The 26,513-nt window shown below is 40.4% G+C and overlaps 1 protein-coding gene across 1 annotated transcript in view; it reads left to right on the forward strand.

The window, feature by feature from the left end:
- The window catches only part of bach2b (BACH transcriptional regulator 2b), a 95,301-nt gene that overhangs the window by 784 nt on the left and 68,004 nt on the right, over positions 1–26,513 (forward strand). The window lies entirely within an intron of this gene.

Raw genomic sequence — 26,513 nt, forward strand, 5'->3', positions numbered from 1 at the left:
CGTCGGTGATCCCAGAGGAGGGTCAGGCATGCCGCTGCTGCTGGAGGAACACTGCTCCATTAAAGACGAGTCTGTCACCTGCAGCGTCACTCAACACCTCCCTCAGCCACGACATGCACAACCGCCCAGTTACTTTGGAACGGAACAGAATATTTATTATTATTATTATTATTATTATTATTATTATTATTATTATTATTATTATTATTATTATTATGCAGTGCATTACAGTTTTTTTTCTAACCTTTCCAAATCTGAACTGTATCGTTGATCACACCTCCTCATTAATCAAAAAAAAAAAAAATCATCAAAATATTTGCTGTGTAAGGACGAGCCTTATTTGCTCCGACAGCCAATGGAATCATCTCAATTGCTCGTCGCCTAAGAGCCCATATTTTCATTATCATTAACCCCTTATGTGACAAAGATGGGGAACAAGCCCGGCTCCCGTCACTTTGCCGAAAATACAAGAACACATCGTTGATTTTTCACCAAGCGGTGACAGGATGAAAACAGCTGCGCCTTTACGCGCGGTCCTGCATTGTCATGTGAATGGATGCTGCAGCAGTGGCTTAGTCAGTGCCTGTCAGTCTTATTATGTTGGAGTCAGTGAATTATGCTGTGATGCAAGTCGGTGATAAAGTCGATCTGAGAAAAGAAGAGGAAACCTGACATGAAGATTTGTCGTTAAAAATCCTTTAAGGAAGCAGTTTGGTGGCACATGCTGTTATGCATACGATCCATTAACGTCTTCAAGATGAATGTTAGATATTAATTATGTTTTTTGACACAGTGAAGTTTACAATGAGAATAAATCGTGTTCCAAGCTTCATCTCTTTTTCGGCGCCCACGTTTGCTTTGCAGAGTCTGTCGTTGGATAAAATAATGAAGCTTGTGTCCTCAGTGTCCAGGCAGCCAGTGCTCCTTCTTGGCTGCATGAGAAGGCAGAATAAATGTGTTTATTTCGGGATACTATTGTTGGATCGCCACGTGTTTGACTTGGCGACGAGGTGCCTGAAATCAGAGGGGAGTGAGTGATGCTGCCATTTATGCGGTGATACAGCAGTTTGAGGAGCAGTGACATCCGGCATCACAGCCTCTTTGTCTGTCTGTGCTGATGCAACGCGATGATGGCACTGAGGGGATCGCAGCATCACCCTCCTTCCTCAACCATTTCTCACATGTGTCGCATTTTTTGCAATTATTTATTTATTTGTTTTAATCTAATATCGGAATTGTTGGTTTCCGTGGTTTTTCCTCGCTGGAGTTGTTTTTGAGTGCATGATGAGAGCAGAGGATTTCGGTCTCGTAGGAATATCTAATCATTGTCATTGTAAAGGGAGCTGACATGAAAACACATTGTCGTTCACTGACATCGCTCTGCTTTCACAACACGTGCATGGCGGCAGTACTCATGCGCAGTTTTACGCACAGAACCTTTTGTTCTGTACAGTGGCCCCGCTGCCTTTCTTTTCCCATGCATGGCAATCCCCTGCTTATTGTGAGGGGGAGGAGGGGTGTCCAAAACTGTACACCCCACAATGACTCAGTCAGGCTTAAATGCCACTTCATCCGATCTGCCAGCGCTTTGTTTCTCCTGCTTAGATCACTCTGTCATCTGAAATATCAAATGATGTTTATTTCTCTGCATCACTGTTTCCTTTGTCCAGCTGCATAAACAGGGGAATTACTTGACATATGACGTTTTGACCTTGATAGCTAATTCTCTACAGTATATCATAATCCTAATAATAATAATAATAATAATAATACACTCTGAAAATTAGTCATTTTCCCTGCATTTTGACATCAAAATATAGTCTCAACAAACATTATCATCAGTCAAAAGTTTCCGGTTTTGCAAGAATTTAGTCTTTTCATTTCTGATAATATTATCATAATATCATTCATCTGAATGTCAGTAATGACACTGAATTATTGCCAAGTTGTTGCATCACATTTTTGAACTTCCTCTTTCTTCTGTGCCTTCCATTATCGTAAAAGCTGCAACGTAAAATTAACACAAGTGATGCTGGTTGGTTTTTAAGGGCTGTTGTCGGGATTTAAGGCATTCTGGGGACCATCCAGCCCCCACGCGTAGAATTTTGACCAGACAAAAGAAGCTCTTTAGCCACTCCTTGGCAGAGCAAACCAGTGAAGTTATATGAAAAGCTTTTAATTAGTCAGACATGTTGGTTAAAGCACGGACCAGTTTGACATCACTGGCTCCTCATCAGGGCAGAAAGAGTACAAACAGACAGATTACACCTGCCACTTTGTATAGACAAGACACTGGAAATAAACACTGCTGCATAACCTGATGAAATGACCAACAACTACCTCGTTTGGAAGAAAAGGGAGGAAGGACATTTTTATTTTAGTAGTTATTTTTTTATGTATTTGATTTATTCAGATACTTTTCCAATATTCTATTTTCTGTATATTTGATGATATTAAGGTCAAAATGTTGTTAAAGCCTTTTCACTACCAGGAACATGATTATGGGGGATATTTAATTATAGGATTGTATTTTTATGTCACTGGCTTTCAAATTGTTAAATTATTTAATACTGTAAAGGTGATGCAATCAGCCTGTGAAATATTATGGCAGGTTTTGGTGCGAAATAAATAAATAAAAATACCCCTAACCTTCTTTTGTTCAGGCATCCACAGTTTCTAGCAATAAAAAGTATGCACAAAATATTTTGCAACATTCAGCTTCCTCCTCCTCTATTTTGTCCAGCCCCAACATTCTGTAACTGCAGGTGCATTCAAATGAATTCAGCAAGACCCCAGTGCAGCCCTTTATAAAGATAAGTCATTATGTTGGACAAAATGACTGTTATTATATATCAAGGCCAAGCTGAGCTTGGCCTGGGAACATCTCTCAGTCTGAGCGAGGCTGTTTTGGGGATCTCGGCATAATGAGTCCCTCAGGGTTCCCAGCCACAGCTGAAATCCCACACGGCAACAGGATCCCTTCATGTGACCCTGCTGGTTCCCCCTTCATGCTTTCCATTCTGGACTTCACCATCTGGGACTAGCTCCTTCAGGTTTCCTGAGCCCATAGTACTCATGTTTTATGTCAGTGAAGTTCCTATCAAGCTAATTAAAATCCTGATGACAGAAGAAGCTGCTTGTGTTCAAAAGTAACCAAGCACTTATGGGTTAATGATTCATGAAATTGCAGTTGGAGAAGGATGTGATTGAGTGATCTCTTTGTGCAATCGCAGAAGAATCCTTAGCAACCCCTTAAGGTTCTAAAGCAGCAATATTTTTGATTTTTATGAAACATAGCAGGAGTGTGGTTTCAAAGCAAAGCATATCCTCCGTAAAGAAATGAACAAAAAGCTGCAAATCCCCATCTCTCACATCAATTTTTTTCTTCCTGCATCATTAAAGGATCGTTTGCATCACTGAGGATATTTGAGTAACCCCCACCAGCTCAGCTCAACATCCCAAGCCAGTGCCTTGGCCAGGAAAAAAAGAAGAAAACATGTTCCCATAGCTCTCCCACGTCAGCACAAAGGCATGTTTGACTGGGCTGCTGCCAGTGTGAGGCGTAGATGGAACAGCACTGCTGGGAGAAATCTAAGATCCTGCACTTTACACCAAGGGCTATTGTTTCTCCCCTCTCTCTCCTGCTCACTCTGTTGTGATCCCTTCTCTCCGTCATATCATGGCTGCTCATTATTCTTCTCCCATCGTTCACGGCAGCGATGTGCACTGGCTTTATCGCTCACCATGTGAAATCAGATTGCATTATCCTGCCATACCCAGCTCCCATCAGTCTGCGGTTGCAGACTCATTGCCTGTCTGTGTGTTTGCTGCACAACGGAGACACTTGCCAAGAAGCTATCAAATCTAAAACACCACAGGCTGATTTCTGATTGTTCTGTTTTGTTTTTGTTTTTTTTTTCTTGTGTTGCCTGTAAGAAATTATCAGGGCACGTAAATCATCCTGATAGCTGCGTCAAACCTATTTGATGACCTCACAGGCTTGTCATACTGCCTCAAGCAGAGAGCTTCACCCTCTGAGCTCTGAGTTAATACTCTTTACTAACCCTCCTGTAGTCACCCATAAGGTTGCAGCTGTGCAAAACATATTGCACTAATGAAATAATGCACATCTGGTCCTAATTGCTTTGAAATTAAAACTTTGTCAGGGTGCAAGATGGAGGACAGGAGGATCAGTAGTTGTTGAAGCTGTTTAGAAGAATGAGCCGTGTGTGAAGTGGCGTTCAGTGAAAACATTTAGCACAGTGTAATGACCTGTTTGTATTGGATTAAAGCACCACTACTATGACTACTGTTGACTGGAGAGCATTGCAGAGTTCTGTTTAAACTTGCACGCACTGAGCGGGAGAGAGTTCAGTGTAGAGGAGCTGCAGCGACATTTGGTTTTCATACATTCAGTGAGCTGGAGATCCTCACAGCTAAACCTGGCACTGCTGCTGCTTTGACAGCGTTAGCTCTTCAGTAAGAAGATACCAGGCTGGACCGTCTATGGAAGACAGCTCACACCAATTAATTAAGAACTGCTTTTAGAAATTATTATTGTTAAACCAAGAATTAGAAGCAAATTGGAAGGTTTCTGTGAAAAAATTATGACTCTTGAGGCTACAGCTACTTCTCAGTTTATTAGCAGAATTTAGATCTTCGAGGATTGAGTGTTCTCATAATGCAGACTCAATTTCAACATAATTCTGAGTTTGTTCTTGCCATTGTTTTAATACTGGTTTAGATTCAAGTTTGAATTTAATTTTTTTTTTGTAAATTTTCATAGAATTCTCACTCAAATCTTAGAATTCTGAAAACAATTTATTTCAGAATTAAATCCAGTGTTTTTAAATGGCTTTGCTCCTCCACTGAACTGAATTGGCATTGAGTTAAATTCAATTTGAATTCTGAATTTTGCATTTTCTGACAAGATTCTGGGAATTCTTCAATTTAAAAAAAGTTTTGTACTTATGCTGTATCAATGTCAGAAACTCAGTTTTAGTCCCATAGCCCTTATCTTTCCCCAGATTCTGAAGAAAAATTAAATATGAATAAAATGAAAAAAGAAAAACAAGAAAAAAGAAAAAGAAAAAGAAAAAAAAACTTTGGCCTAAACTTTGCCCAAATGTTGAGCATAAATTGAGAATTAAAAACTAAAATTTATTCTTTGGCACAACTTTTAAGACCTTTTGTCAGATATTGAGCTTAGATTTAATTTCACAATTTAAGATGTTTTCCTTTTTTTCAACATGGTTTTTCTTGAGATTTCTGACATCATTCATTATTCTGACTTAATTCTCACTATAGTTACAAAAATTTCAAATGAAAAAGAGAATTCTCATTTTCTTTTCAGAATTCAGCTCAGAAACATTTAGAATTGTGAGAAAAAGAATAAATTGTCATGGTTTCTAAAATCACTCATTTATTCACAACTCTATATAAAAAAAAATCAAAATAAAATGTGGAACATTGTTTTTGGGGTTAGTTTGTAGAAATTAGTGTGTATTTGATTCTGATAATTTCCTTGTCTTAAATGTCACTCCTCAAACATCTAATTTTGTACTTGGGATTCAGAAATGAAATTCATTCTCATTTCTTTCTCAGAATTCATTTCAGAACTCAAATACTTTTTATTCACGTGGCCATAAGTGTCTTCCATACCTGTCCATTTGTCTAATGCGCGCTGAACAGTTGAGTTGTGAAATTTCCTCTGGGACACCTACGTTGATAAAAATAGCTGTGAAACTTTAGCATGTGTTACGGTTGGTTTTGAACTCTGCAGAGCAACCAGTGCTGAATGAAACATGCACCTCCATATTTACATAAGCAAGGGCCACTGACTTGTATGCAATCTTTCTTTTATTATTCCAAGTTTCACTGAATGTGAATGACGTGCTACAGTTTTTCTCCCCCGCTGAGCCCAGTGGGAAAATGGCAGCCATAAAGCCACTTCACATTCTTAGCTGTGTCTAGATATTCACCTTGGTAACAGTAACAGAGCAATTATCATGGCATCAAGGTAGGCCAGCTCCTCTGTATTTTCATGCTGCATTTTCTCAGGGTTGCTAAGGTTATTCATAGTAAATACCGTTGTCTGTGTGGTCCCCAGAGCCCACCCCCTGCTCCCGCCCCTAGAAATGATATGCATACCATATCAAATTAGAGCAGTTTGCTATGAAAACAAGGTGATGTAAACAGAGTGTTTCTCCAGGGTTAGGCCTCCTATGGTGTTTGCAGCTCCTCTCTTTGTCCCCCTGGGGAGCACTGAAGCACACAGTAATAGTAGTAGTATTTCCAATTTAAGCTCCTCCTATTGTCTGTCAGCAGTTTTCTCTTTGCAGCTGCTGAGTCACACATTAAGTGGAAGCACTGACCAGAGAACAGCTGTACACATACATTCTTCGCTGGCAGAGCCTTTACATAAATTAGAAGGTTCTATGTGATGTATAGAACAATCAAACTGGAATTTTTGTTCTAAAAACTATGTTTGTAGTTGACAAAGCAATCTCGTTCAAGGTTCATTTAGTAGCTGTTCTGGTTGCCATAACCGTATGAATATTAGATATCATAATAATTTACACAAGAAAGCCCGAAGACAGTGCATACCTCCCCCAGGGCTGCATAATTGTCTCTGTTTATTTCACAGAAAAAAGTTAATAATCTGAATCTAGAGCTCTATCAAAATGCTCTCTATAATAATGCAAAAAATATTATAAATATATGATGTTTTGAATTCAAATATATATAATTCAAGTAGTTTATCGGGGCTAGGTAGATCTTTTGAAATTCTAGGACCTGCACCAAAATCTATTCACTTGTTCCTACACCAAAGTCCATGGAAATGTTGTGATATTCTAATAAATATAGAGACAAAAGGAGCCAAAAATGTAATATTATCAGTGGAAGGATTACAACATATGTTTACCAACCCAAGTAAATAAAGACAAATGTTATGCCCTTATAAAGATGTAAAAATAGAATTAATCTGCACATATAGCAAGAGTGAGGTAAAGTAAAAGTAGATATAGTAAGATAAGAAAAGATGTGCCTTTATTGATTGTCAAAGGGAAAATTAGGGTGTGACAGCAGCACAAGGACAGAAATAGAGAATAGAGAATAGAAATAAAAATAGAAACTATACAAGTCAGAAAACCCAAATATCATCCACGAGTTACAGAATATAAAAACAGAATATTGCAGTAATGGAACAAGCTTAAGTGCTTGAGATTCACAAAATGTAGACAACAGTCCAAAAAACAAGCAATGGAAATGCTGGATTACTTCTTTTAACCTTGACTGAAAAAAGTAACATGTTTTTTTTAAAACTTTCAGTTAGAAAACGTACTAATTTGCACTTCCCCTTCTTTTAGCCAAATTGCACCTGACATGCTCAACAGATCTGTAAATACAACTGCACCTGACAGAATACAGATATTGGTTGCTGGTCACAAGCATCTGTGTTTCTAAATATAAAGACGTCTGAGTAAATGACGCTCGAATAAAAGTTTTACTTTTGACACGGTTCTCCCCCCTCCTGCACAGGCAGACAATGTGCTTCTTCCTCTGAAGTTTGAGGTCATATCCTTGTATGTGACACCCTTTGTTCTGTTTACTGCCAGTGAAATGCACACTGCAACAGTGAGAGGCTCGCTTCTGTTGCTGCAATGATCTCTGTTTTCTCCCTCTTGCTGAGTTATTAGAGCTAAACTCATTATAGTCCGTGTCTGAAAAGACTGAAAAGGATTTTTGGCTATAAAACAACTGAGTGTTTAGAGTTTCTGTTTCCATCCTTAACCCAGACAGTCTCCAGAAAGGTCTGGGTGTCAAAGATACTGTAATGAGTAGAATATTAAAGTGCATTTAAGGTCATTTATGAGCTGAGCTCATTGGAATTTTATCATCTAAATACTGTACATGCTGGAATGATACACTGAAACAGTCCCACCTCTCTTTTCCTCAAAGGACAGATACACTTCCAGCCTTTTGTAATGCTTTTTTTTCTTTTTTTCTTTTTTTTTTTTTTGTAGAGGCAGACGTTGATGAGACTATATTTTCAGCTGATATCATGGTGTGTATGTTGACAGATTCTTAAACAGAAATTGCCCCGTAGTAACAAAAACATATGTAGCCTATAATATAGGCTATTTTAAGTATTATTTAAAATTTGCAAATCAAGTTTAATATAGTTGACAAAATAATCTGCATTTAGGGTCTACTTACTCACTTGTTCTGGCTCAAAGCTTCAATTTTAAAGTCCTAAAGCATCATCACTTGATGATATGGTTAACTTAACTAAATAAAATAGTCTTAAAAGTTTAACCTGGAAGCATCTTCACAACAAGAGGACAATAAGGTGATGGCAGGCTCTGGTACTTGACTGATATCAATAATCAGTGCCATGGACAACTTCTTTTCTGTGCCAGAAAAGCAGTGTACCGTCTTAGTTAAATGATTTCGATTCCAGTGGTTTTTACCATTCAAATGTTTTGTTATCTTATACATGCTGTCACTCTTAATTTTGATAATTAAGTTTATTGTTCAGTTGTAAAATTCCATTTCAAAAATATTCAAAATTCAAAATATTCATTTATTATGTGTTTGTGGAGAAAAAACAGTGTTGGCTGATACATTGGGCACGTATTTTATGCTTATCTTACCTTCTTCAAGTCATTCTCTGTGTTTTCCAGTGAGTCTTACTGAGTTAAAATGGCTTTGTAGTCACTGACTGAAATTTAAAGCATTAGTTGTCAGGGGCCAAACGAAGGCCTTCTTCCTAGATATTTCCTGCCACAGTCATTTTGTTTTCCCTCACCTCTTTCTCCGTCCTCTGGGCAGATGGGAAAAAGAAGTGGTGCTCAGTCAAGCATAGTGGAAGGTATTTCAAACAATCAGCGGATTCCTGGTACAGGGAGTGAGATCATTGTTTTACTGGAGGAGGGGGGGCTGGGATGACCCCATGGCAGGACGTTGTTGTCTGCCTGCCAGAGTCTACTCAGTGATCGCTGTGAACTTGGAAGTGACACCGGCTGTGGCAGAGGTCAGAATTCCTCCCTAGATGGATTTATTTGTACTGCTTTGCACATCAGAGACACCCTGTAAAACCAAAACACTCCCATTGTGTCTGTGAGGCATGTTAGCACGGAGCCCTGACATCTATGGCTGATGAACGCAGTGCAAATAAAAAAACTAATAAGCATGCTTAGCAAACAACGTGTCAGGGAAGAACTACTGATCATTCAGTAAACACAACAATTTGATCTCTTGCTTGTTTTGTGAGTTCACACGTCAGAGATGACAGTGAGAAATGCTCATGGTTCATGTACATCGTTATAGCTGCATGACAGCTGCAGTCAAGCTCGTGAACTTGACTGCACAACATCCATCTTTAAAGTGACAGTTCATTCGAAGTGCTACGGAACGTATTTCTTCTCTTAACCCTCGTGATATCGAGTCATGAGGTTAGCTTTTGATTTGATTTCTGCCTGAACCGCAATACAGTGAAGTATAGTTGAATTATTGTTTTATATCAAATTTGCAACATTTGCACAGTAGACACAGTTTAAATTAACTGTTGCCAGCTCTTGTTGCTAATTAATGTGAATTCCGTAAATTGGACAATCGACAGAATGAAATTCTTTTCTGTTTCCAGTCTGTTCACCAGTGTCTCACACTTGGCCAAAGATTTTATTTACTCCAAGAAAGAAACCCAACCACCGTGTGTCATATTGATGTTACAAAAGATGGAATGGACTTTGTGGTTTTGCTCTTCAAAAAGACCAGCAAAGTGGTGAGTTTTTCTCCGAACTATCTCGTGTATCACGTCGTTAGCCGACAGGTAGGCTACTGGTTAGCAGCTAGCCTGATCACTGCAGTCAAGTCATGACATGAAGTCATGAGCAGCAGCTGTCAAATCGTGACGAGTGGTTGAAATGTGTTAAACTTCTTAAGCATGTTATATGATTGTTTTAATCTTATTGCCTTAAAAGCTTTGAATTCGGAACTCTAAGATTTGGAAAGTTTTTCTCACTCTAATAAACTAACGTTAGCTTAAGCAGCTAAAGTGCAGAGATGTCGGATTGTCGGTCAGATTTCACCATTTTTCTTTAGGTTTTAACTGCAGTTTGTCATTATTACCATACAATGGTGTCATAATGTGCCACTATTGTAATACCTTAATACACATGAGCTAAACTGTTTGGAATGTAAATTTGTTCCAACCATGGAAGAAAGTAATAAGCAACATCATCTCATCTGATTCATTTTATGTACAAAGAATTAGATAATTTAGTGATAATTGGTACAAGCTTGTCTGTTGACTGTTTTACAGAATACCAAAGAGTCCTGGAGTTAAATTCAAGTTCAATACCAAGTGCTTTACTTAAATTGTGAAGGCTTGAGTGGAATTCTGTTTCTAATGCTCATAAAATTGAAAAATTACAGTCAGAAAAAATTTCCATAGCAAGATCTTTCCAAACCCATTGTCCCTATTATTATGAATATCACACAGACCATAAACCTCTACTGTCGAAAAATAATTCAAATGAAAATGTTGACTCTCACAACCTGGTTAAATAAAGCCAAAACTGTCTGCATGACTTCATACCACTGGTCGTGAGATTTTTTTTTTTTCTTTCGTGTTCTGGGTGAAGCAGCCTCCTAACGACTGCATGCATTCTGAGGCAGTTTACAGTAAATCGAATCATATCGTCACTGATGTTGTTGAAGCAGTGGAGTGTAAAACAACAAAGCCTGTTCAGTGTGTGGTTTGGTGAAGAAGTGCAGCTGTAAAGGAGTTTGTGTGAAGCAGGAGAGGAGGTTTGTGGGGGGGCATCCTGTGAGACCAGCACAGGTGGTTGGGAGGGGGTTGCTGTAGTGGAGGGAGGGAAGGAGGGAGGTTGTGGGCGTGGAAGTGCAGTAATGTGCCCACTTCCTGCACCGAGCCCCCGTGCTATACTGTAAACCAGTAAGCTTACAACGAGATCAGCAGGATTTGCTGGTGGTGGCTTCCTGCCATTTCACAGCAGGCAGCCATAGGTGGAGAGCCTGTCTGTGCACTCCACTGGCCCACTGCGCCTTCTACTTTTCCTTGTGATTTTTATTTTAAATCATGGCACCGAAAAAGGAGCATGAAGAGGAACATTAATTCTACAGCAAGAAAAAGTTGTGGATTGAAGGCATAAAAACTGAGAGCATGACGTTTACCCCAATGGGTTTTCCATTTGTTGCTCACAGATGTGGAATGGAAAACCTGAAAGGCTATGTGTTGGGTTAAATCCATATATACAGCCCTTCCTGTGGGGGTGTAATCTGTACGCAGATACTTGTCAGCCATCTTTATGGTGATTTGATTCTGTAATTTCAAGTGAATGAGCTTGTAAAAACATCATGCTCTCAGGTCCTCAGGGCATGTTCACATCACATTTTGGAGAATTCGCTCCTGTTGGTTTGGCTCGATTGGTCAGATGAGAATGATGTCATTTGAACATAGATGGCACCAAAGTAACCCAATCGTCCTCCATGTCAAGCTCATTGGGGGTTGTTAGGTGCATCGCTAGACTAATTATTGGTTTACAGATACTTGAATTGCAGAAAGCACAGGAATATTGAACAAGTCTGCAAAAGCTCAGATTCTGTTCAGTGATGAGCCTTTTGAACGGTCACTGCCAGTGTTTGAAGCAGTCAGATGACTGCTGATGCAGTGTGGTTCCAGACCTCTAGTATCAGGGCTAAACAGGTAACATGCCCATCCATCCCTCAGAATGACACATCTTTCACTGGTTAATTAAAGTGACATCTTAACTCCCCGTGCTTAGTTCTGTTCATACTGCCTCTGGTGTCTGCATACACCGACATTGTCTCATGTTAGTCACATGTACCGCCTGTGCCTACAGTTCACCCTCATCTTGGACTTTTAGGCTGGAACTATAGTTCTCCAGAGATACACTTATAATCTCCAGCAATGGGTTGTGTGTATATAATATTTAACTGAGTTATTAAGTGAGGAAACTGACTTTAATGCAGTATTACCACACAGGAGTTAGATTAGGGTTTTTTTTTATATAATAACTTCTTTCAGTTCTCCACTCTTGTCTCCTTTATTGCTTATTCATAATTACTAAATGATACACAGCAGCATAACACAGCAGAGCACAAGGGTTTATGGGAGTAAAAAGACAGATGTTGACATTTGATAGCCAGCAGTTACTCATTCTTGCACAACCTCACGTAATAAAAGGTGTTTTACATGGTGTGACATCTAGAAAAGGTAAATTATGGCAAAAAATCGGCCAGTCAGTTTGAGCCCTGGTGCGTTCGCAGGCAGGAAATGTGAACCTAAATGACCCAAATAAGCTGTAAAGCAGCAAAGGAAAGAAGCAGTAGGTGTAATTTGAGTTCATGTCAGTTCAGCAGGTGTCCACCTGTGTCTCCCTCTGGCCTGCAGTGAGTAAGCAGACTTTTGTTGTGTACCTGCAGCAGTCACATGCTGCACTGTGCAGTCCACTGGCCGGGCCGTGTCATTAAGGACAGATGGTGAAAGGTCAACAAGGCAAGTTGTGGATGATCCACTGTTGATACTGAGTCACAAGATCTGCGTCAGCCAAGCCTGTGAAAAACCACGTAGCGTTGGCGCCTGCGAAGCTGCTACCTGCCTCTGACTTTCCAGCCATTGACTCACAGCTGTTATGTTTGATTTGAAGGGGAGATTTTTAATATGAATTTCATTTTATTCTCTTTCTGGTTGGTCTCAGTGGTTAGACACCACATTGAGCTGTCTCAGTCTTGATTGGCTCCTTGCAGTCAGGTGGTTTTGAAGCGCTCTCTTATCAGCATGTGTTTCATTGTGTGTGTGTTTAACTTTTTACTTGAAGGTGTGCGTTAGTTCAGATATGCTCTCTGTCGTTTAACCTCGATGCGTGAATCATGTTGTAAACTGTCTTGTTCAGAGCTATTTAGATACAATTGTTTTATTGTTTATTTACTGTTCTTGTGTCAATTAGAGGACCTGGTATTGTTCAGATTATAGGACATCCACCCATTCACACCATGGTTTGTTCCAAGCCTTAACCATTCACACACACATTTGTTCAGTTTCTGGGGTTAAGGATATTTCAGCATGTAGACTGCTGGGACCAGGGATCAAACCACCAACCTTCTGATCAGTAAATGCTCTACACACTGAGGCACAGCCGCAGGAGCTTGTAATGTCAGCTGATAGGGTCCAGCTTCATGTGGAGACTTCAGTTCTATACTCACTACTCTGCTTTTTTTTTTATTGTTGTTGTTGTTGACTACTTTTTCCAAGGTCTTGAAAGAACTGAATATATGTTTTATGTGTTTTTGAAAATGTTTTGGGGTTTTGTAATGTCTCGACCATGTACAGAATCATTATATTCATTTAAGAAAATAATTTTAAGTACAAGAATGTTGAATGAATAGAAGTTGAAGATAGTCAAAATCAGAAACTCGTCTAAGAATAAATCAAAAAGATTACAAATCTGAGCAGACATTCAATGTCTTTTTATACTTACTATAATAGAAATAATTTGCAAGAGCATGATTTTAGCTCCCTGGGATGAAGTGTCCTGTGTGATTAAAGTCCAGTTACAGAGGCTTTCCTGTAAAGGGCAGAGAAGAAGAACGATTGAGAAACAAAGGCAGACACATGGAGAGAGTTAGCGAGAGTAGAGATCAATAGCCGTGGCAGCATGGAGGGCTGCAGGAGCCGGCCATTTAGATGAATTACAGTAGCACAGTTTCCCTTTCATCTCACTCAAGGAGCGTGTCTGGAGGGGAGGAAGCAAATTGGTTCTCATCATGCTAAGCAAGTGCTGCTCAGTCTGATCTGATTGCTGAGTCTCTTTGAACACCGTGATGTATTCTCCTGCAGGATGATATACAAGAGGAACGTTTACGCTGCGCTTTAAGCCAACTATCGTTGTCATCTTCTCCTCCAAGAGCACAGTGACAGACCACAAACAGGCTAATCTATCTCGCTCTGCTCATCAACGGGCTGCTGTAACCATCATGATATCTCTGACACAAATGTGCAGCTGTAAGCACACGTTCAGGTCGAGTTTGATTGTTATCAGTTGACACTGGTGGCAGAAGAGAAGGGAAAAAGGAGATTTCACAGCTGATTTGATCCTGAAAGTGAAAGATTTCTTTAACCACCAGCACAAACAGAGGCACGGTGTTCTGAGCTCTCACTGCTGCTCCATGATAGCTGTAACGTGACTCTGGTTCGTCTGTACTGTATAGGCTGGAAAAGTTATTCAAGGATAATTCCTCTTGTTCCCACAGTTTCCATTGTTTCAGGAATAGCATTTGAAATAGGACACAATGAGGCAGATAACCACACCAATACCAAATGAGTCAAATTCTCAAAATTTTGAAATGAGTTTATTTGCATTGGAAACAGATAGAAGTTTCTCAGCAGCACACTGGTGGATGTGTGTAAATTCTGAGAAAATAAGATTTTATAACTCAAACCAAAAAACATGACGTAATATCTGTGGCTGCAGCTAATAATGTTTCTGAATTATTGATTAATCTATGTTTTCTAAATGGATACATTCATTGAGTGTTTTTGATCTTGGATATACTAGATGACAAACCAAATCTCACCTCAACATCTATTTACTAGCTTTTTCTGGAGCTTTCGATTACGTCTCACAGTCTTCACCAGCAAATAAAGTTTCCATGACAAATTAGCTTATACAAGTTCCATCCAGTGCTAAAAACTGAGACGCAACTGAAACCACTGTTTGCCTCTTATTTAGCGTTAAAACGTTTTTGAAAAATAGAAAATAAAAAAAAAAGACAATTGTAATTTCCAAGATTCTAAATTGTTTTCTTTAAACTCTTTATTTTGTCCAACAGGCTGCACAAAAACTCAGTTACTGATGAACTGAAATTTGGAAAAGCAGCAAATCCTCAATTTTAAGAAATAGAATATTTGATGTTTTTGGATAAATTAGTGATGAATTGCAATGATAGTTCATTGGCTCATTTTCTGTGAACTCCGTTAACTACTGTAACTTCTCAGTAGAGACAGAGATATTTAAAAAGAATATCTTTAAGAGCTAACACACCTGTGAGCTAAAGCAGGTAGATTTTTGTTAGCATGGAGTTTTACAAATCTATAAGAAAAAGAGGAGAAATATGATTATGTTTTTGGACTGAATCACAGATACTAGGGGGGATTGCACTTCAAATAAAATATTTAAAACATGAAATAGAAATGTAATTTCACTAAAATAAAACTCAAAATAGAATATGCCAATTTAATGTGACACACAAAATCTTAACTCAAAGTCTGCTTTGCAGCTTTTTTCGGGCATTTCTTGGTCTTCTTCAGCAGATGGAGTAAATCCCCTCCTCTGTGAGATATAGTTAAAGCTCAGCAAGGAGATAAAAAATGGATCTTATGTTAAGTTTAATTCTAAAAACTGTATGTCCCTTGTTTAGAAAGCAAATTAACTATTCAGTAACAGCACATTTCAAAATCAAATACTATTTCATTTCTCTAAGTTGATCCATCTTCCTTATTTTCTTAATTTCTGAGTCTTGATTTCAGCAAATTCCTCAAACAAGTAAAACAGAAGGAGCAGTGTAATCCCACTGAAGCACAGATATGATGGCCATTTTTCATTTGTTCTGTAAATCTGAATTCAAAGAGAGCGAACGGCTTTTTGAGCTCGTTCTTAAAACATTTCACATTTTGTACTTGTACATGTCTTGCATTAGATTTTTCCGTATATTTTGTTAGAAACCTGAAGAATTCGAAGTTTTTTCATCTCACAGATTATGCAGCAGTCATCTGTGACTCAACTCTTCTGTTTGGAATCTTTACATTGAAACGGTGTATGAGTCGGCTGTGGTGCAGTATGTGTTTCTGTCGCTTTCCTGTGGCATTGGATGAGTAATGGATGATTGGAGGGTTTGTCTTCACGCTGCAGGGACGCCCTCCCCGTGCACCACCGACCTGCCAATCATGACCTCTTTCTGACTGATCGTGATGTACATGTGTCAGTGCGGCCGTATACTGCTTGTGGATAAATTATCACTAATCACCATCGGAAGATGAAGGATAAGTCTGTAAGTAGCACTAATACTGTACCTACTCCAACTGTTGTTTTTATATGTCTAAACCTTATTTTCTGTTGGCAGGAAGGCTGTTTTTTATTTTTTCCTGTTGTGGTTAGACTGCGTGAAACCGAGGCAAACATTCATCACAGTGACACACACAAACAAAAATTGAGACGCTGCTGTAGACTGATTCTTTTAATTCGCAGTCTATATTAATCTGTGTTTGACAGAGAATTTAGAATGCCGGCAGCAAGAAGACTCATTTATTTATTTTGCTGTAAGATCATTCATGGATTCCTTTCTGCTTTGAGGTAAATAATATGGAGTCTAAAAGCAAATCTTGGCCATGAAAACATCATTGGAATGCTCTTGAAGACTGATAATATCACTCTATGTTCTCAAACAACAAGAGAAAACCACACAGTTTGAAAGTAATAAATTCTTGACAAAGTGCGCATTTCCATTTATAACTTAGTGTTGCAAAGGAAATAAAGCTTCCTTCTCTGACTTCCTTTGCAGGTGCTAGAATAGCGGCTGTAGTAGACTTAATATGCAATGATAATTAATCCAACTGCGTCTTGCGTTCCCTTCTATGCTAGTATAAATCTTTCAACCAGCCTCGTGACTGTTAACAACCCCAGTGATTCACTCATACGATAAATAAAGGAAACCTGCGTCTTTAAATCTTCCGTCTAATCATAGATGGGGCAAAATTTCCGTCTGAATTTGTGCTTGTAAAAAGGCAATCTATAAGTCTGAGGTGACATGTTGCTCACAGATCCATTGTGGGCAGGTCTCACGTGTATATAAAGTCAGAACTCTTATCCCTGCTTTTCTAAATAATCTGCAAGCAAACACAAAGCTATCCTTTGTCCTGGAGCTGTTAGTCTCATAGCCAGAGTTTGTGGCTTAGTGTATATAGCGGAGTTAAAGCTGCTGTAGTAGAAGTTATCAGACTACTTAGCCCAGACCACGTGGAATGCTGGCATCTGTGAGTCGTGCCTTGAGACCGGCTCAACGTGGATACCTTTACTTGAAGCCATAACTCATATCGGGACTACTCCCTGATGTGATATGGAAGAATATGAACAATGATGGTGATATCAGCATATTTTATATTTCCTTACACCAAAAATGATGAGGAGAGTTCAAGAGAAGTGAAACCAAGTGGAACATCTTTGCAGGTCTCTTTAAGTTGGTTAATATATCTTAATTATTCTACTTAGGGGTGTAAGAAATGACTCAAACAGGAAGCTGAAATCCTGAATGACTTCCTGCTTCCTGTTACTGGTCAGGTCAGTTGAATGTGTGGTTATTAAAATGGTGTCTTGCAACAGGAGAAAAGGGAGGCTGAGGACTGAGGAGGGAACAAAAGAAAAAAGTAACTGTAATCCAAAGTTATTGTCTATAGTCTCAGGAGACAAATGTGTCAAAAACATTTGTCTCCCAAGTATCCAAAGGGTTTTCTCTGTCTCCAAAGAGCATCCATGACACGTTTTGTTTATCAGCAAACAGTTTCCTTATTTCTGCTGTTGTGGATGTTGTGCAATGGAGCGTAGACTTTAAGGGATTCCATAGAGGATATTTCCTAAGGCGGTGACTGAAGTTAACTTTCTGTAGTACAGGTCCCTGTTTAGAAAGAAACCTTTGGAGAACTTGGAACACATTCTTTTAAAATGTTTTCTGTACCTGAGCAAATTTTTGCAGTGGAATGCGTGAAAACTGCCACAATACTGAGATTATTCAACTTGTCCTGATCAAGTTATAGCATCTTGAAATAAGGCAGAACATATAAAAATATGCAAAGCAGAAAGCAGTCCATCCGTCAAATGAGTGCTTGTCCATCAAAAACACATGAAAACGTCCCATCACACTGCATTTTTCCTCACATGAAAGTTGGAGGTGTGTGAACTGGCTGCCCTCGAATGCAGGCAGAATGTTTTAGCAGGGTGTGTTTTACAAAGCTGGAGTAATCCAAGCACATAATTCACACATGGCCCATATCTGGAAGTTTAAGTGCCATTGCTCGTTGCCTGGGTTTGTTTGAGGCCTCTCTGAAGTATCCTCGCTCAACTGTACGAGCCTGTCTGCCTGTCTGCCTGTCTGCTTCCCATGATGCACCTCCCCATCTCCAGCCTGGCGAAGGCAGTGAAAGAGGCCATTGTTCCTGTCACTCTGAGGCATGCTGCATGCACTTATGACACAGAGTGGGAGAAATTATTCCCATTATACCTCTGGAATGTCTTTGAATCAATCACTTCTGTATGAATAAATGCTGCTCTTCAGCAGACTTTCATTTACAAAGTCCTTTAGTTACAATTGTGCTCATTTATTTGTTTGATAGAAAGGGAAACAATTCATTATACAGCACAAAAAGCAAGTTAAAGATGAAAAAAGTCAGTATTACAACTTTTCAAATCAAAAGCAACACCTTGTTTTATGCTGATTTCCTTCCTCCTTGAGGATTTTTTTCATTTTTAGCCTGACCTGGAGCAAAGACCACCTCCAGAGCCCAATTCAGATGTCCGATCCTCTGAATTGAGCGGTCTGTTAACACTTTGCAAGAAAACAAGTGGCTTTCAGGAGTTCTCTCCCCCTAATTCCTTTCTTTTCTCACTGAGCTTTGATTGATGTGCAGCAAAGCACAGTTGGAAAAGCTTGCAGCTTCTCTCATGGATTTTCCCTGCATGATGTAATGTTTTAATGATCCTCTATGTAGTATGCCATGTGCAGTGACATCAAAACAAAAGAAATATCCTCCCCCTGAAAAGGTGGACTTCTCTGTCTTCTCAGCCAGATCATTTATGCTTCACATACCATGAGACCCTTTGAATCCCCTAAACAGGACGTTCTTTGCTTTGACATGCGTGAGAACATTTGATTCTCTCTGTTCTCAAGTTCCAGGCCACTAAAAATCCTAATAGAAGTGAGGCTTCCTGATTCTTTTTCTGCGTCTGTAAGTAGTGCAAAACATGCTTATCCTTGTTTTTTTGGTTTTTTTTTTAATACTGAGCTGAGTCGTAGGAGTCTTAGCCACAGCTACTAGGAGTGTAAACCAAGAGCGCTATGCAGAGGTCATGAAACACTGCCCTATCCGTCAGCAGTCAGTCTATTTTTAACCCTGCTGTATCATGTATCACCTCTTGCCATATTGTTGTTCTTTTGTTCGGCAAGGAGGATATTTCGGGACACTCTCGGGTAGCGTGAGACGCGGGATGAGGCGGAACCTCTCCCCGACAATTGATCTTCCCTCTGCTTCATGTGTGTGTGAGGTGAAGCCCACGCCTGCCACTGACCTGTTGCAGGGGTTGAAAATGTGCTCTTCCCATTCATTAGGCTGGGCGGCCTGTGCTGCTACCAGGCGCTTTCACTACATCTGTATTTGTGGTCTCTGATAGGATCCAGATGGCAGTCTGGAACACCCGTGCAGACCTCGTACGAGCTTCACATATGGCAAACAGTAAAGGAATATTTAAAGGAGCCTTGCACCCGGGTCACAGTGTAAACAAGTGATGGTCCATGCGTTTGTACTATTAGCAGTTACTTAAAAAAAAATCAGGATAACATCACACACTTTCAGCCAGTCTCTCCTTGAGGTTCTTCATGGTGTTACATTGGGTTGTGCACCCAGAACGTGGTCGTACAAAAATGAAAAAAAGGCAGCTTTGAACCTGGCCAATAGCTGATTGTTGGGTTTTCAGTTTTCAGCCCCCTAATTCCAACTTCAGACAGGTGTCAGAGAAGGGGTTTCAGACACTGACAATCCAACAAGCACTTCTTTTAAAGCATGCTTAGGCCATATACGTTCAAACCCATCAATGTAACCTGCAGTAAAAACGCATACCCATCCTTCTCAGCTCAGTGAGCAAAAGCAGTCTGTAGGGATCAAAGGGTTAAAGGATGAAAGGCAGATAAAAAGCAGTCAAATGATACCTTTCAGTGATACCACTCAAACAGAACAATTGGAAACTGACTTTTTTTTCTTTTTTTTTTTGCTTTGGAGGTTTAGTGAGTGATCAGGACAATACTCAATCTTCTTGAGGGAAAAGCCCACAGGCTTGTCTGCTGCTGTATTTGTTTGGGTTGGGTTATGATCTTCCTTTCCAGTCTGCTGCTGCTGGTGCTCTGTTTTGCTCACATTTTTGCTGCTATGAATGTGGCGGGGGAATGCACATGAGGCGGGGGTAACAGAGGGGGGGAGAAGTGCAGGAATTCCCACTCACTTGGCTCATCTCGCATTTGCTCTACCCCTTCACTGAATCTCCCCCGCCACACATGGAAAAGGGGATGTTTTGTTTGTGAAACGCAGCGCTCTCAGGGCCATGCACGCCATCCATGTCTTTCAGGCATCAGGGACCCGGAGACGGTTGCATGATGTGGTGGCTCAGTTCGCATGAGGAGCACCACTGAGTTCATTCATCTGCCTGTCGAGGGCCCCTATTTTTGCTTTTATTTTTAGCCAAAATCCATCAGGTCTGACAAGTGGAGCAATTTGGGCCAAGTCGAGGGCAACACTCCAGGTCCCTTCCACAAAGTCAATCTTCTCCTCCCCTCTTGAGAAAAAGCTCTGGACAGCCCTGCTCCAGTCCTGAGGTTTTTGTTGAGTCATGTGAGATCATGTACACAGAAATACAGGAGAGGTGGGGGCTGAAGATGGAGGGGGCTGTGGGATAAATGAGGCGGGTGGGGTTAAAGCCAGGGGCAGCAGGGCAGCTAAAATCTGCTCACAGGCCAGCAGACAGCAGAACGTGCTAGTACTAGCCTTGTATAAGGTAATGTCTAGCGAGCATGTTGGGGTGGGACGTGTGCACAGATTTATTTTAATACATGGCAGGTCTTGCCAGTGGGGGGAGGGATGCCGAGTTGGTCAGCTCGTCCCAGGACAACTGTCACACTTCGGACAAGACGGGACTTTTTAGTAGACAAACCCACCGCAGGTGAATAAAAAACACTGAAGAGAGGCAAGTTTCAGTCCAAGTTTGGCCTTTTAATCTGCATGATCAGGCTGGATTGTTTTTCCATCCCCTGAATGCTGTTTGAACTCGTTTTCCTCATGCTCTCTTCATACGGCTGGACTAGCTCCTCTGACAGATGCATGTTTTGAGATAATTGCCCTGCAGGGAGGTCTCGATTTGGCATGTCAGTCTTGTATTTAGCATTGCAGTGATACAGTATAGTTGCCTTACAGTAGATATGTTGCACAGAGGTGGGGGTCTGCTCTAGCTTCATACCTGAAAGAATTCATCTATGCATCACATGTTTCATATCACCATTAAAGAATGAAAGATGTCTGACCTGACTAATTCTATACAATTAGAGCTGGAATGTAATGTAATGATTTCTTTTATAATCAATCTTTTTCCCGAAGAATTGACTGAGTGAACATTTCATCAGGTACATACTCCAAAATTTTAAAAATTCTTATTGATTGAGTGTGAAAGCACATTCTTGCAGCACATTCTTGCAGTTGCAAGTACAGAAGTCCAAAAAAGAACAGTTGTTGATTATTCTCATGTCAGTTGGCTCATTGATTAATCAACTAATTGTTCTCCAGTATTCACATAGCTTTAAGCTGAGAGTTCAGCACAGAGAAAAACTGAATAGTAAGGATGGTTTCGTGGTGCCAGTGTCGTTCTTCTTTTTCCATTTTTTGCCTTTTGGTTGTAGCCACGCTGTTGGTCTGTACACCACTTTGGTCATGATTGAAATATCTCATACTCTCATTTATCTCATATGTAACTATTGGATGAAAGGACTTGGAATTTAGTACAGGCATTCATGTTCCCCACAAGATGAATTGTCATAATTCTGGGGAACCACTGACTTTTCATGCACCTTCATCAGGTCAAATTTTTAATTTGTCCAGTATTTTGGTTTATGGCTAAATACCTGCAAATCTAATGGCAATACCATCCACATCAGCTATGCTTTATATTTACTGCTAATTAATAGATGTTAAGTAAGATGGTGAACATTATAAACATTACTCATTTAACATCAGTGTGTCAGCATTGTCATTGTGAGCATGTCGGTATGTAGACATTAGTATTTATAACAGTTCTAAGTAAGCTCTTAGTCTTGAGAGAAAGCATGTCTATCTAGCATCAATAATTGAATCTGAGCTAATTTTGGAGTTGGGCAGGCATGGGATGCTGCTATCAGGTTCAATGTTGACTTAATGCCTGGAAGCCAGTGGCAGTGATGCCCACTGAGTGCTGCTTGGGTATAAAATCCACTCTATGAACAGAAAATTCATTTCTATTTTGCATTAATTTGCTGTATTAGCATTGCAGGAACAGGCAGTGGCTTTTTTACATGTCAGATATTTTCTGTTGAGGAATTAAACTGTTTAGAGGACATTCAGTGGGTTAATAATTTTTATAGCCTATAAAAAAAACGGTGACACTCTCACAGGACATAAATCAGCACAGTCTGTCTTTGCAGGGTGTTCGTAAGCGTGTTGGAAACAAGGCTGTGCAATGCAGTGGCAAACCCTTCCACCCACCTTGAGTGATATAGGTCACACAAGAAGAAAGTTAATGACCAAGCACACAGGGCCATTTTAATGAGCCGGCACAAGTGTTATTTAGATTCCATTATAGCCTGTCTTCCCACTCCCGTTAGAGCTGTCAAGAGGCTGTATATCCTCCGTCTGTGCATGTGTGACTTTTTGTCACACATGAAATATGCTTCCATGCTGCCATGTATGTTCATAGGGGGATGGGAGGTGATGTTCCACATGAAGCTTTAAAGAAAGATACTGTGTTTATAGGGATAAAAACATCAAAACTACAACTCTGATGTTATTATTCATGTCTCATTATTGTACAATAGAGCTCTTGTGCGTATTGTCCCTATTGTGTCAGCTGAGATAGCTAGTGAGCTTCAAAGCTGCTTATATTGAAGAACCAGAGAGCCCAAACAGCCACAAAAAGACATTAGGGCACACGAATCAATGGTCAAATACTCCCCTCAATAGACTCTACTGACTTATTGTTCCATTATCAACTAAACTACCAAGCTAGGTGGCTGATTTGAAGTGAGGCAGCTGATTTGAAGTCAATGAGCAAGCCGACAGTTGGAAGAGCCACTATTGCAGACAAGTGCTCCCAGCTGGCTAGTGTGCTATACACCGTTCATACATAGATTCAAAGCTAGAACAGTGATAGGCTGCTATTTATTGTGAATGAGATCTGGCATTACAGCCCAGTACCACCCACTCAACTACAGAGCCTCCAAAGGCGCCCTGTGATGCTAAAGGTGAAAGCTGAAAAAAGCTCAGCTGTATACAAATGTCCTCCAATGCTGCTCTGACATGAGCAACAACCAAGCGAGAGCCAGAAGAGGAGTGCTTCTCCACAATACTTGTGTGCTGTTTTAATATGCATTGCAATTCTTAAGTATTGCAATATTACAAGTATTCCAGCTCACTATTACAATTTGTTGTGATTTGTGTTTTCTTTTTCAACACTAGACCATGAGAAAGTTGAAAGTTGAAGCATAGTCTCCTTGAGAGTCATATTTCTGAAAGCAATGCACATCACATGTCGAGTTTTATTTCAGCAGTACCATTGCTATACTGCACAAGTAGGGAATAAAATACTTTTGAAGTAAACTACTACATGTAGCTGCTCATCAAGCTAAGTCCATAAAAAAAATGCTAAATAAAATATGATGTTAGGTCCAAATGCACGCAGCTCAAATGAGACTTTAAAATAACATCCTTTAAACTAACTTGAAAACTGTCCTTTCAAAACTCAGCATGTAGAAGTAGTTATAGATTGATAGATAGCTCTAGTAATTTATACATATAGATACATATAAACACTTCCCTCTGTGTAGACTTCCAACTTGGTCAGAAAACAACTGTCCTTTAGAGCACAGTGTGTAAATAACGTCATCAATCCAACACACCCACAGATTTATGAGAGGCTAAAAACTGCCTATTGCTTTCTATCTGGATGTGTGAATGAAGTGTTCGTGGTTAGCTGTCCAGTTACGGTGATTCCCAATTGCCTTGCAAGTATTGATTACCCCACCAAGCTCCTAGCACCACCGATAGAGCCTTCAATCAAGGGTGCATGACAGGGCATGATGGGTGGCGTGAGTGCCAAAGTTTACCCATGTTTCCCTTTCAGTGTGACATCACACAATTGCTGGGCAGTCATCAGCCTCCAGCTCAGTAGCTTCTCTCAAAAGACTTTTTCCTTTGCCTTGCTCTCTTTCTGTTGAGTTTAGCATGAATTAAATAAAAAAATATAAATTTCTTGAAGGATTATTGAGCTTCATAAATAGCTTATAGTACAGTGGGTAGAGCACTGCTTCCAATCAATCATGTAAAATTTTCAGTCATTTTGCTCTTGCTGAAATCAAAATGACCAAAGGGTTGTGGTTCTCCAGATTTGTGTATTCTGTTGAGGATGTTGTTTTCTTCCAAGCTATTGATGCATGCAAATTCCTACCGTGTTGTCAAGACCCTAGGCTGAAAGGATGCCTCTGGAAAAAAAGAGCTTTAGGAAGTTTGGGGCTGCAGCCATGGATCATGGGAACAGCAGCGGTGGAAACGGAACACAGACAAAAGCAGATTTTCTTTTCTGTAAATCGTAGTTTGCTTACCTTCTGACACACAACGGAAAAAAGATCCTGCTAAAAAATGTTCCGTAACGTGGTGGAAGTTGGGGTCATTGTTCTGCCGGTTCATTTCTGTACCGCAGCCCTGGATCCAAGGACCCATCACCATGGAAACCATTATGTGGGGCAATTGGCGTTTGAGCACTTTAGAAATCTCCTAGGAATATATTAGTAGCTGCAAAGGCCCCTCTCTTCTCACCTTCAACCTCTTACCATTGTCTTGGAGCTAGTTTACTTCAGGCGCTCTTCTCAGGATTTCAGGCATCGGCTCAGGAATGTTCAACCTATAGCTCGTCTCTCCATGCAGAGATGTAAAAACAACCCAGCTGCTGTCAGCTGAGGTTTGAAATCTCAAGTAAACAGGATGAAACCCGCAAACCTGCCACCAGCAAAGCTCCAAATTCTCACCTTGCCTGTTTTTATACCGAGGCAATCAAATGAAAAAGCTTCATTTCATCGACTCATACAGGCCGTAGCAGTTCAGAACTTCAATTTCGACTTTCTATCACAGAAATGAAATGATTGGCACCGCACACTGTTTTTCCTGATGTGGCAAGAACTTAAAGATGAAGACTTAGTGTGGAGCAGATGTGCTGAGTATCAAATTTCAGAGAAAAGGTGCCGCTGATTCAGAATGCTCATTGAATTGTCAAGCTGTGTGTGTGCATGTGTGTGTATGTGGTCATTAATTCAGCTCTACCTACCAAACAAACTGTGAACTGCTCTGAGTATCATTTTTTTCCTCTTTCACAGCAATATTACCTCTTTGCCCTTCACAGACATTTCCCTCTGGTATTTTGTCGGCAGTATAGGCTCTTATACCTGAATCGCTCAGCATTCTTGTAGCCTGTCACCTGGGATTGCTCAAAGGCAAAAATAAGTGTGATACTATTTTTCCTTTTTAGATGGAAAAAAAATGTAGATTTCTGTGTTATAGCTCGATATGACACATTTTTATTGAGCAGGAAAACAAGCTTCCTAAAGATCTGCTAACCCATCTGGCTGAGGTGATTAGCAAAAGCCGAGGCAGATGGTGCCAAGGCCAGATTCTGCATTGCTTCAGGGGTGTATTAATCTGCATATACAAGTGACAGCCATGTTTGGCTGTGAGAAATATTTTTGTATGTTGCATGACTGAATGGGAGTGTGAAAGTCAGCCTTTTCCAGCAGTGTGTGGGGTTTCTGGTGGAACTGGCTCATTTACCATGGTGAGCCGATTGACTGGGACCCTCGGGTTGTTTTTGTTAGGGGACTGGGGAGGGGGGTGTTATGTGGACCCTCCCCTCTTCATCTGTAGCAAACATGTTAACAGTGAATGAGCCACACAGCAGCCACCCCCCCCACCCCCCTTCACTGCTGGCATCGGGGTCTGGAAATGTTGACACACAGAGCGGAGAGCAGCCCCAGAAACCCCAGGAATCCCCCCGAGAACACGCTGGGCGGGAGGATGAGGTGGAGCCTTGGAATGCACTCAGAGGAGTCAGTCACTTATTTACTAGCTGAACTCAGTGAACCCTGCCTGAGTCAGCCACTTCCACCACGGCCAGTCTGTCCCACCTCTCCCTCCCACTTTCCTCTCTGCTTTGTTCTTTAACCTACCCTAATGCTCCTTGTTTGCTCCCCCCTCCCCTTCCATCTTCTTACTGACAGACACTCTGCTTCTTGGCTTCTCATTGGCTGGCATCTTCGCTCATGCCCCAAGCGACCTAATCCAACCCCCACCTGACTCCTGTCACCCTGTTGCTCACCCTCTAGCTGCAAGCATTGAGGTCATAAGCTCATGATGAGTGCAA

The sequence above is a fragment of the Chaetodon auriga genome, chromosome 18 (genome assembly GCF_051107435.1).
Source record: "Chaetodon auriga isolate fChaAug3 chromosome 18, fChaAug3.hap1, whole genome shotgun sequence".
Classification (NCBI taxonomy): domain Eukaryota; kingdom Metazoa; phylum Chordata; class Actinopteri; order Chaetodontiformes; family Chaetodontidae; genus Chaetodon; species Chaetodon auriga.